The 8,043-nt window shown below is 46.9% G+C and overlaps 1 protein-coding gene across 4 annotated transcripts in view; it reads right to left on the reverse strand.

Annotated features, from left to right (window-relative positions):
• cep63 (centrosomal protein 63) overlaps positions 1-4,439 on the reverse strand; it is a 136,971-nt gene extending 132,532 nt beyond the window's left edge. For all 4 annotated transcript variants that reach the window (XM_063046157.1, XM_063046155.1, XM_063046156.1 and 1 more), the window contains exon 1: positions 4,410-4,439. The gene's annotated coding sequence lies outside the window, so the exon portion shown is untranslated. The remainder of the gene's footprint in view (positions 1-4,409) is intronic.
• Between the last annotated feature and the right edge of the window lie 3,604 nt (positions 4,440-8,043).

Here is an 8,043-nt window from a genome sequence, read left to right on the forward strand (position 1 = left end):
TAAACTTGAATCACCATGATAACAAAGGCTAAAGGCTGAACATTACAAAATGGGACTAATATATTAGATATTTGATATGATTTGATCATGGCCTGCCAAAGGCCATTACTCTATACTTCATCATAGGCATTACAAGGTTATAAATATTGACCATCAAACCTTCTGAAGTGCAGTTGTTTCATTTTTAATGAGTTGGTTGTTAAATCACAACCAGGCTAGCTCAAAAACAACACCCATTTCTCCAAAAACTGATAAGACTACAATCAGCTTCAAAACATATCCTACATTCATTCCTGCAGAACATTCTTCAACAAATCAACATCTTAATGGTTCGTACTTTAAGGTTCATTCTCTATTCTATATTCTCCCAATATTCTACCTTCCGTTCTCTTCTCCTTTACATTAACCTTCAAAATATGCCCTGGAAAGCAAAGCAACCATCTAAATACCTGTTCAATTATTTGCACCTTACCCGTGGATTGTTTGTCAAATTATATTGAGCCAGAAGTCAGATATATTGTATATACATGAGCTCTTCAGCCAAGTTATTCAGTTTTTAAATAGCTGAGGCCCCAGGGTTAATACTAGAGACAAGTCACTGACATCAGGCTACCAACCCAAAAAAAGTGTTTTTTTCCCCCTACACTTCTCTCTTTTCCACACAATGCTCCCACCTTGCTAACCAACAATCCCACAAACCATAATTTCACATAAAAGCACGCAATGTGACAAATTAGAGTGATTGAGAGTTAAGTCATTGGAGAGTCCAGAGGAGGTTCTTGAGGATGATTCTGAGAATGAAGGGGTTAACGTGAGGAGTGATTGGCAGCTCTGGACCTGTACTTACTGGAATTTGGAAGAATGTGGGGAGATCTCATTGAAGCCTACCAAATGTTAAAGGACTAGATAGGATGGATGTGGAGAGGATGTTTCCTATGGTGGGGGTGTCCAGAACTGGAGAACACAGCCTCAAAACTGAGGGGTGAATCTTCAGATTAAGGAGGAATTTTTTTTAGCCGGAGAGTAGGGAATCGATGGAATGCTCTGCCACAGATTGCAGTGGAGGCCAAGTCCGTGGGTATACTTAAAGAGGAAGTTAATCGTTTCCCTATCAGTCAGGGCATCAAAGGATAGGGTGACAAAGCAGGTGTATGGGGTTGAGTGGGATCCGGAATCAGTCATGATGAAATGGTGGAGCAGACTCGATGGGCTGAATGGCCAAATTCTGCAATGTTTTATGGTCTAAGCTAGATCAGAAGGTCATCAACATACATGAAAAAAGTAGTATCTTTAAACAATGTTTTCAAGGATCAGAATTCTGGGAAGAATTTGTAGAAAAGCAGGTGCAGATCCCTCCCACAGTTCTCCTAAATCCAGCCAAGAATTGAAAGTGTCCTGATGAAGGGTCTCGGCCCAAAATGTTGACTGTTTACTCTTTCCCACAGATGCCGTCTGGCCTACTGAGTTCCTCTTACAATTTGTATGTATCACTTTCTAAATATTGGATCCCCAACCCTTTTTCTTTGGTCCTCACTCAATCCATTTCCTCTTCAGGTCCAGTCCAATCTTGTTCACACCAGTAATCTGTTAACCAGCATCAAACTTCCAGCTCTGCTCTAAACAATCTCTCCCTCAATGTCGCAAAAACAAAGGAGCTGGCTGTGGATTAAAGGAGGAATGGAGACAAGCTAACCCCTGTTGAAATCAATGGATCTGGGGCTGACAGGGTAAACAGCTTTAAGTTCCTCGGCATCCACATCACTGAGGACCTCACGTGGTCTGTATACACCAGCTGTGTGGTGAAAAAGGCACAACAGCGCCTCCTTCACCTCAGACGATTGAGGAAGTTTGGCATGGGCCCCAAATCGTAAGAACTTTCTACGGGGGCACAATTGAGAGCAACCTGACTGGCTACATCACTGCTTGGTATGGGAATTGTACCTCCCTTAATTGCAGGACCCTGCAGAGTGGTGCGGACAGCCCAGCACATCTGTAGTTGTGAACTTCCCATGATCCAGGCCATTTACAAGGACAGGTGTGTAAATAGGATCATTGGGGACCCAAACCATCCCAACCACAATTTATTCCAGCTGCTACCATCCAGGAAGCGGTACCACAGCATAAAAACCAGGGCCAACAGGCTCCAGGACAGCTCTTCCACCAGGCCATCAGACTGATGAACTCATGCTGATTTGAGTGTACTCTATATTACATTGACTGTTCTATTTATTATAAATTACTATGATTGCACTTTGCACATTTAGATGGAGACATAACGTAAAGATTTTTACTCCTCGTATGTGAAGGATGCAAGAAATAAAATCAATTCAATTCAAATATCAGTTTCACTCTTTCCTGACTCCTAGTGTTACCATTTTTTAAATAGTTTGTATGGATTTCTACCCTACCAATGAAATCAAACTTTGCTCAGCTAAACTTCTTTTATATTTCCAAATGCAACCCATCATTTTACCCCCCTGACTCACCTGGCTTGAGATCCTTTCCTAAATTTTCATTTCCCTATTATGGACAGGTAATCATTCTTTTGCTTAATTGTTCTCTTATAATTTAACATGAGTTACAATATAAATGCAAACTTTATATTGTCTTACATTTGACTAGTGGACTGAAGGCATACCTGCAGCTTTTAAAAACCTAGCTTGGTTAATTAACGATACAATCTCTGGTAAACACAACATTAACATACACATACGTTACCTCAGTCATACTGAACAGAAGTTTCAGTGACCGCCTGGTACATGTGCTGAGACAGGATATGAAACAGTGGGTAAACCAATATTATACACAGAAGGCAAACAAAAAATAAGAAAAAAGAAAGAAAACAAAGAAAGGACACTAAAATCATGAACAAAATCATTTAAGATAAATTGTTTGAATTTAAAGTTAGTTACAGGTAAAAAGTCACAATCAGCTTTGTTTCCTTTTTGATGACATCACTCACCCTTTCACATTTAATACAAAAAGTCATGAAAAAATTACATCATTTTATAAATTAAATATGACCATCTGCAGACGAGGATTAGGGACAGAACACCAGAAATTGGCTTACATAGGCAGTTATGCAAGTACTCCCTATGTAAGTTACTCTCCCTCCTTCCTGCATCTCCCCCTTCGCCCTCCCCCCGCATCACCCATCTACCCATCTACCCCTCTCTCTCCCCATCCCCGGTTATCAACCCTCCCCCTTCTCACCCCTCTCCTACTCCACCCACATTCTCCACTCCCCCATCCCCCCTTCCCCACAGCACTCCCTCCATCCCCTCCCCGTCCCACCTCCCCCAAACACCCCTCTCCTTTTCTCACTCTTCACCTCTCTCACCCTCCCCCAACTCCACTACACCCCCTCACATTCCCCCAACCCCACTACAACCCCTCACCCTCCCCCAACCCCTTCTCATCTTCCCTACACCCCTCTCTCCATTCCCACTCCTCTCCCTCTCCCCTCCCTCCTCCCCTCCCCTCCCTCCTCTCCTCCCCTCCCCCTCCCCCTCCTCCCCTCCCCCTCTCCCTCCTCCCCTTCCCCTCTCCCCCTCCCCCTCTCCCCTCCCCCTCTCCCTCCTCCCCCTCTCCCTCCTCCCCTTCCCCTCCCCCTCTCCCTCTCCCCTCCCCCTCTCCCCCTCCCCCTCCCCCCTCCCCCTCTCCCCTCCCCCTCTCCCCTCCCCCTCTCCCTCCTCCCCTCCCCTCTCCCCTCCCCTTCCCCCTCCCCCTCCCCCTCCCCTCCCCCTCTCCCCCTCCCCCTCCCCTCCCCCCCCTCCCTCCCCCCTCCCTCCCCCTCTCCCCTCACCTCCCCCTCTCCCCTCCCCTCCCTCCTCCCCTCCCTCCTCCCCTCCCCCCCCCTCCCCCTCCCCCTCCCTCCTCCCCCTCCCTCCTCCCCTCCCTCCTCCCCTCCCCTCCCCCTCCCCTCCCCTCCCCCTCCCCTCCCCTCCCCTCCCCCTCCCCCTCCCCCCTCCCCCTCCCCTCCCCCCTCCCTCCTCCCCTCCCCTCCCCCTCTCCCCTCCCCCCCTCTCCCCTCCCTCCTCCCCTCCCCTCCCTCTCCCCTCCCCTCCCTCTCCCCTCCCCTCCCTCTCCCCTCCCCTCTCCCCCCTCCCCCTCCCCTCCCTCTCCCCCTCCCTCTCCCTCTCCCCCTCCCCTCCCCCTCCCCTCCCCCTCCCTCTCCCCCTCCCCCTCCCTCTCCCTCTCCCTCTCCCCCTCCCTCTCCCCCTCCCTCTCCCTCTCCCCCTCCCTCTCCCTCTCCTCCCTCCCCCTCCCTCTCCCTCTCCCCCTCCCCCTCCCTCTCCCTCTCCCTCTCCCCTCTCCCCTCTCCCCCTCGCGTATCGCCCCCTCCCTCTACATCTCCTCTATTAGCACACGAGTGATTCTCACTGACAAACTGCCCCTACCCGCCGTACCTAACTCTGCTCCTCTCCCGCCAACCGAAGCCTAGGACCCTACTACGCCTGCGCTTTCCTTCCTCGAACTGCCTTTCGGGACATGTAGTCCATATATCCTCTACTGCGTTTCAGCGGCAGTTGGAAACCCACCAGAGGCTTCAGCTGAGGGGTCACAGAAGGATAGGGCTTTCGTGGAGAGAACAAGGAAGCAAGGTCGCGAGGCACCTCCGTTCTCTCGGCCAAAAAATGCGGGATCTCCCTGTGGTCACTCATTTTAATTCCACTTCCCATTTGTCAGTCCGTGGCCTCCTGTATTGCCGCGATGAGGCCACTCTAAAGCTGGAGGAGTAATATAGCCTCCAGCCTAATGGCATGAACATTAATTTCTCGAACTCCTAGTAATTGCCCCCCCTTCACCGTTCCCTATTCCCGTTTCACTCTCTCACCTTATGTCCTTACCTGCCCATCACCTCCCTCTGGTGCCCCTCTTCCTTCCCTTTCTTCCATGGTCTTCTCTCCTGTCAGATCCCCCACAACCCCTTATCTCTTTCACTAATCAACTTACCAGCTCTTTACTTCACCCCCTCCCTTTCTCCTGATCTCACCTATCACCTACCAACTTGTACTTATTCCTCCCCTCCCCCCACCTTCTATACTGACTTCTCATTCTTTCCAGTCCTGATGAAGGGTCTCTGCCCAAAACGTTATCTGTTTACTCTTTTTGGTTAGGTGCTGCCTGCCCTTGCTGAGTTCCTCCAGCATTTTGTGTGTGTAACTAGAAATTGGGAACAGCTATTTTTGGGCAAGCCTACATCAGATGTGGAGAGTGTTAAAAACCAGCTGCACAGAGTACAAGGCGGGTATGTTCTGTTCAGAAGGAAGGACAAGGATGGCAAGGTATGAGAACCTTGGAGGTCAAGAACAGTGATGAATTTAGTCCAAGAAAAAGGAAAAAGTACGTAAAGTCTAGGAAGCTAGAATCAAACCGAGCTCTTGAGGAACCAAAAAATAACTCAAGAAGGGAATTAGGAAAGCCAGGAAGGACCATGAAAAGTCCTTGGCAAATAGGGTTAAAGAGAATCCCAAGGAATACTATACCTACAGCAAGAGGATAACTAGGAAGAGGGTAGGACCTCTCAAGGATAAAGAGAGGGAACACTTTCCTTGATACAGAGGACATGGGTAAGGTCTTTAATGAATACCTTACAATAATATTTACCAAGGAGAAAGATGTTGCGGGTAGAGAGATCATTATTGAGCCTTTTGAGGTTAAGAGGGGGTATTGTTGGATTCTTCAAAGAGCCTTTAGGTGGATAAGTCCCCAGGGTTTGATAAGATATACCCCAGGTTATGGAGAGGTAAGAGAAGAGATCGATGGGGCCTTGACCAATATCTTCATGTCCTCTCTAGCCACGGGCAAAGTCCCAGAGGACTGGTGAGTAGCTAATGTTGTTCCATTATTCAAGAAAGGGACCAAAGTAAATAGAAACTATAAACCAGAGTTGCACATCAGTGGTACGAAAGTTACTGGAGAGAATTATTTGAGATGGGATTTATGAGTATTTAGAAAACCATGGCCTAATTAGCAAGAGCCAGCATGCTTTGTGTCATCTTACTAACTTGACTGAGTTTTTTGATGAGGTCATGAGGTTAATTAATGAAGATAGAGCTGTGGATGTTGTGTACATGGATTTTAATAAGGTGTTTGACAAAGTCTGTCATGAGAGGCTCATCCAGAAGATTAAGCTGCATGGGATCCATGGTAAATTGTTCATTTGGATTCAGAACTGGCTTGCCCATAGACAACAGAGGGACTTACTTGAATTGAAGGTCTCTGATTATTGCTGTTCCACTGGGATCTGTATTGGGGCCTTTGCTGTTTGTGATGTATATAAATGACCTGCATGAAAATGTAGATGGGTGGGTTAGTTAGTTTGTGGATGATACAAAGATTAGTGGTGTTGTTGATAGCGTGAAAGTCTAGCAATTTATATAGTGGATGTAGATCAGTTGCAGATGTATGTGGGGAAATGACATATGGAGTTTAACTCAGTCAAATGTGAAGTGTTGCACCTTGTTAGATCAAATGTAAAGACAGAGTACACTGTTAAGTGCTATTAATGCGAGATTGGACAAACTTGAGGCTTTCTCTGCAGCAGCGGAGGCTGAGGGGAGATCTGATAGAGGTGTATAGGCTTATGAGAGGCATAGATAGAATAAACAGACAGTATCTTTTTGAATGGAATTGACTTTATTTCTTAGCAACACTCACAACGCGCTGGAAGAACTCAGCAGGTCGGGCAGCATCCGTGGAAACGATGAGTCAATGTTTTGGGCCGGAACACTTCGTCAGGACTGTAGGGGGAAGGGGCTGAGGCCCTATAAAGAAGGTGGGGAGAAGGTGGGAAGGAGAAGGCTGGTAGGTTCCAGGTGAAAAACCAGTAAGTGGAAAGATAAAGGGGTGGGGGAAGGGAGGCAGGGAGGTGATAGGCAGGAAAGGTGAAGAAAGAATAGGGGAAAACACAATGGGTAGTAGAAGGAGGCGGGACCCCTGAGGGAGGTGATAGGCAGCTGGGGGAGGGGGCAGAGTGACATAGGGATAGGGGAAGGGAGGGGGAGGGAATTACTGGAAAACCACAGAAAACCAGTCCCCTTCGTTGTCACAGTTGGTGACTTTTTTTTAAAGGATTTCGGAAGACGACGAGAAGATCGACGGCATGAGCTCAACTGAAGACTCAAATCTCTCCCTCTCTCTCTCTCCATCACTGCTCAACTAAATACCATGAACTGAACTAAACTGAACTTTACTCATTATCGTAAGACTGTATTTTTTTTTGTAAGGCCAGTGATGTTGTGGGGTTGGAACTGGACTCTCTCACAGTGGTGTCTGAAAAGAGGATGCTGTCTAAGTTGCATGCCATCTTGGTCAATGTCTCCCATCCACTACATAATGTTCTGGGTGGGCACCGGAGTGCATTCAGCCAGAGACTCATTCCAGCGAGATGCAGCCCTGAGCGTCATAGGAAGTCATTTCTGCCTGTGGCCATCAAACTTTACAACTCCTCCCTTGGAGGGTCAGACATCCTGAGCCAATAGGCTGGTCCTGAACTTATTTCATAATTTACTGGTATATCTTACATATTACTATTTAACTATTTATGGTTCTATTACTATTTATTATTTATGGAGCAACTGTAACAAAAAACAATTTCCCCCGGGATTAATAAAGTATGACTATGACTATGACTAGACTTGAAGAAGCTTGATTTTCATATATTTCCACACTTACTAATATACTTACTTATATATAATCATTGCTAACCTGTTTGATTTATCTACATTTATATAACTGTATTGTGTAGTTACTAATAAATATTATTAGTTAATAACAATACTGGACTCCAAAGTGTTTTCTATTTCTGCTGGTTCTTTATTCCCATCATGGGGTATGTGACAAAATTGGGGCCTGCGTTCGTGATATGAACAAATTGTGGGAGGCTTGTTTGAATTGATTGGGGAAAAATCCCTTTTGATTTGGCTGTGTGGAAATGCAGCAGAAATGGACGTTAGTGTTGAGGAGTTTATGTTGGAACCAACCCTGGAAGCGCTGGATGATGCTATAAGGGTTGTGCTGTTGGGAACTGCTCAAAAG

The sequence above is a fragment of the Mobula hypostoma genome, chromosome 4, assembly GCF_963921235.1.
Source record: "Mobula hypostoma chromosome 4, sMobHyp1.1, whole genome shotgun sequence".
Classification (NCBI taxonomy): domain Eukaryota; kingdom Metazoa; phylum Chordata; class Chondrichthyes; order Myliobatiformes; family Myliobatidae; genus Mobula; species Mobula hypostoma.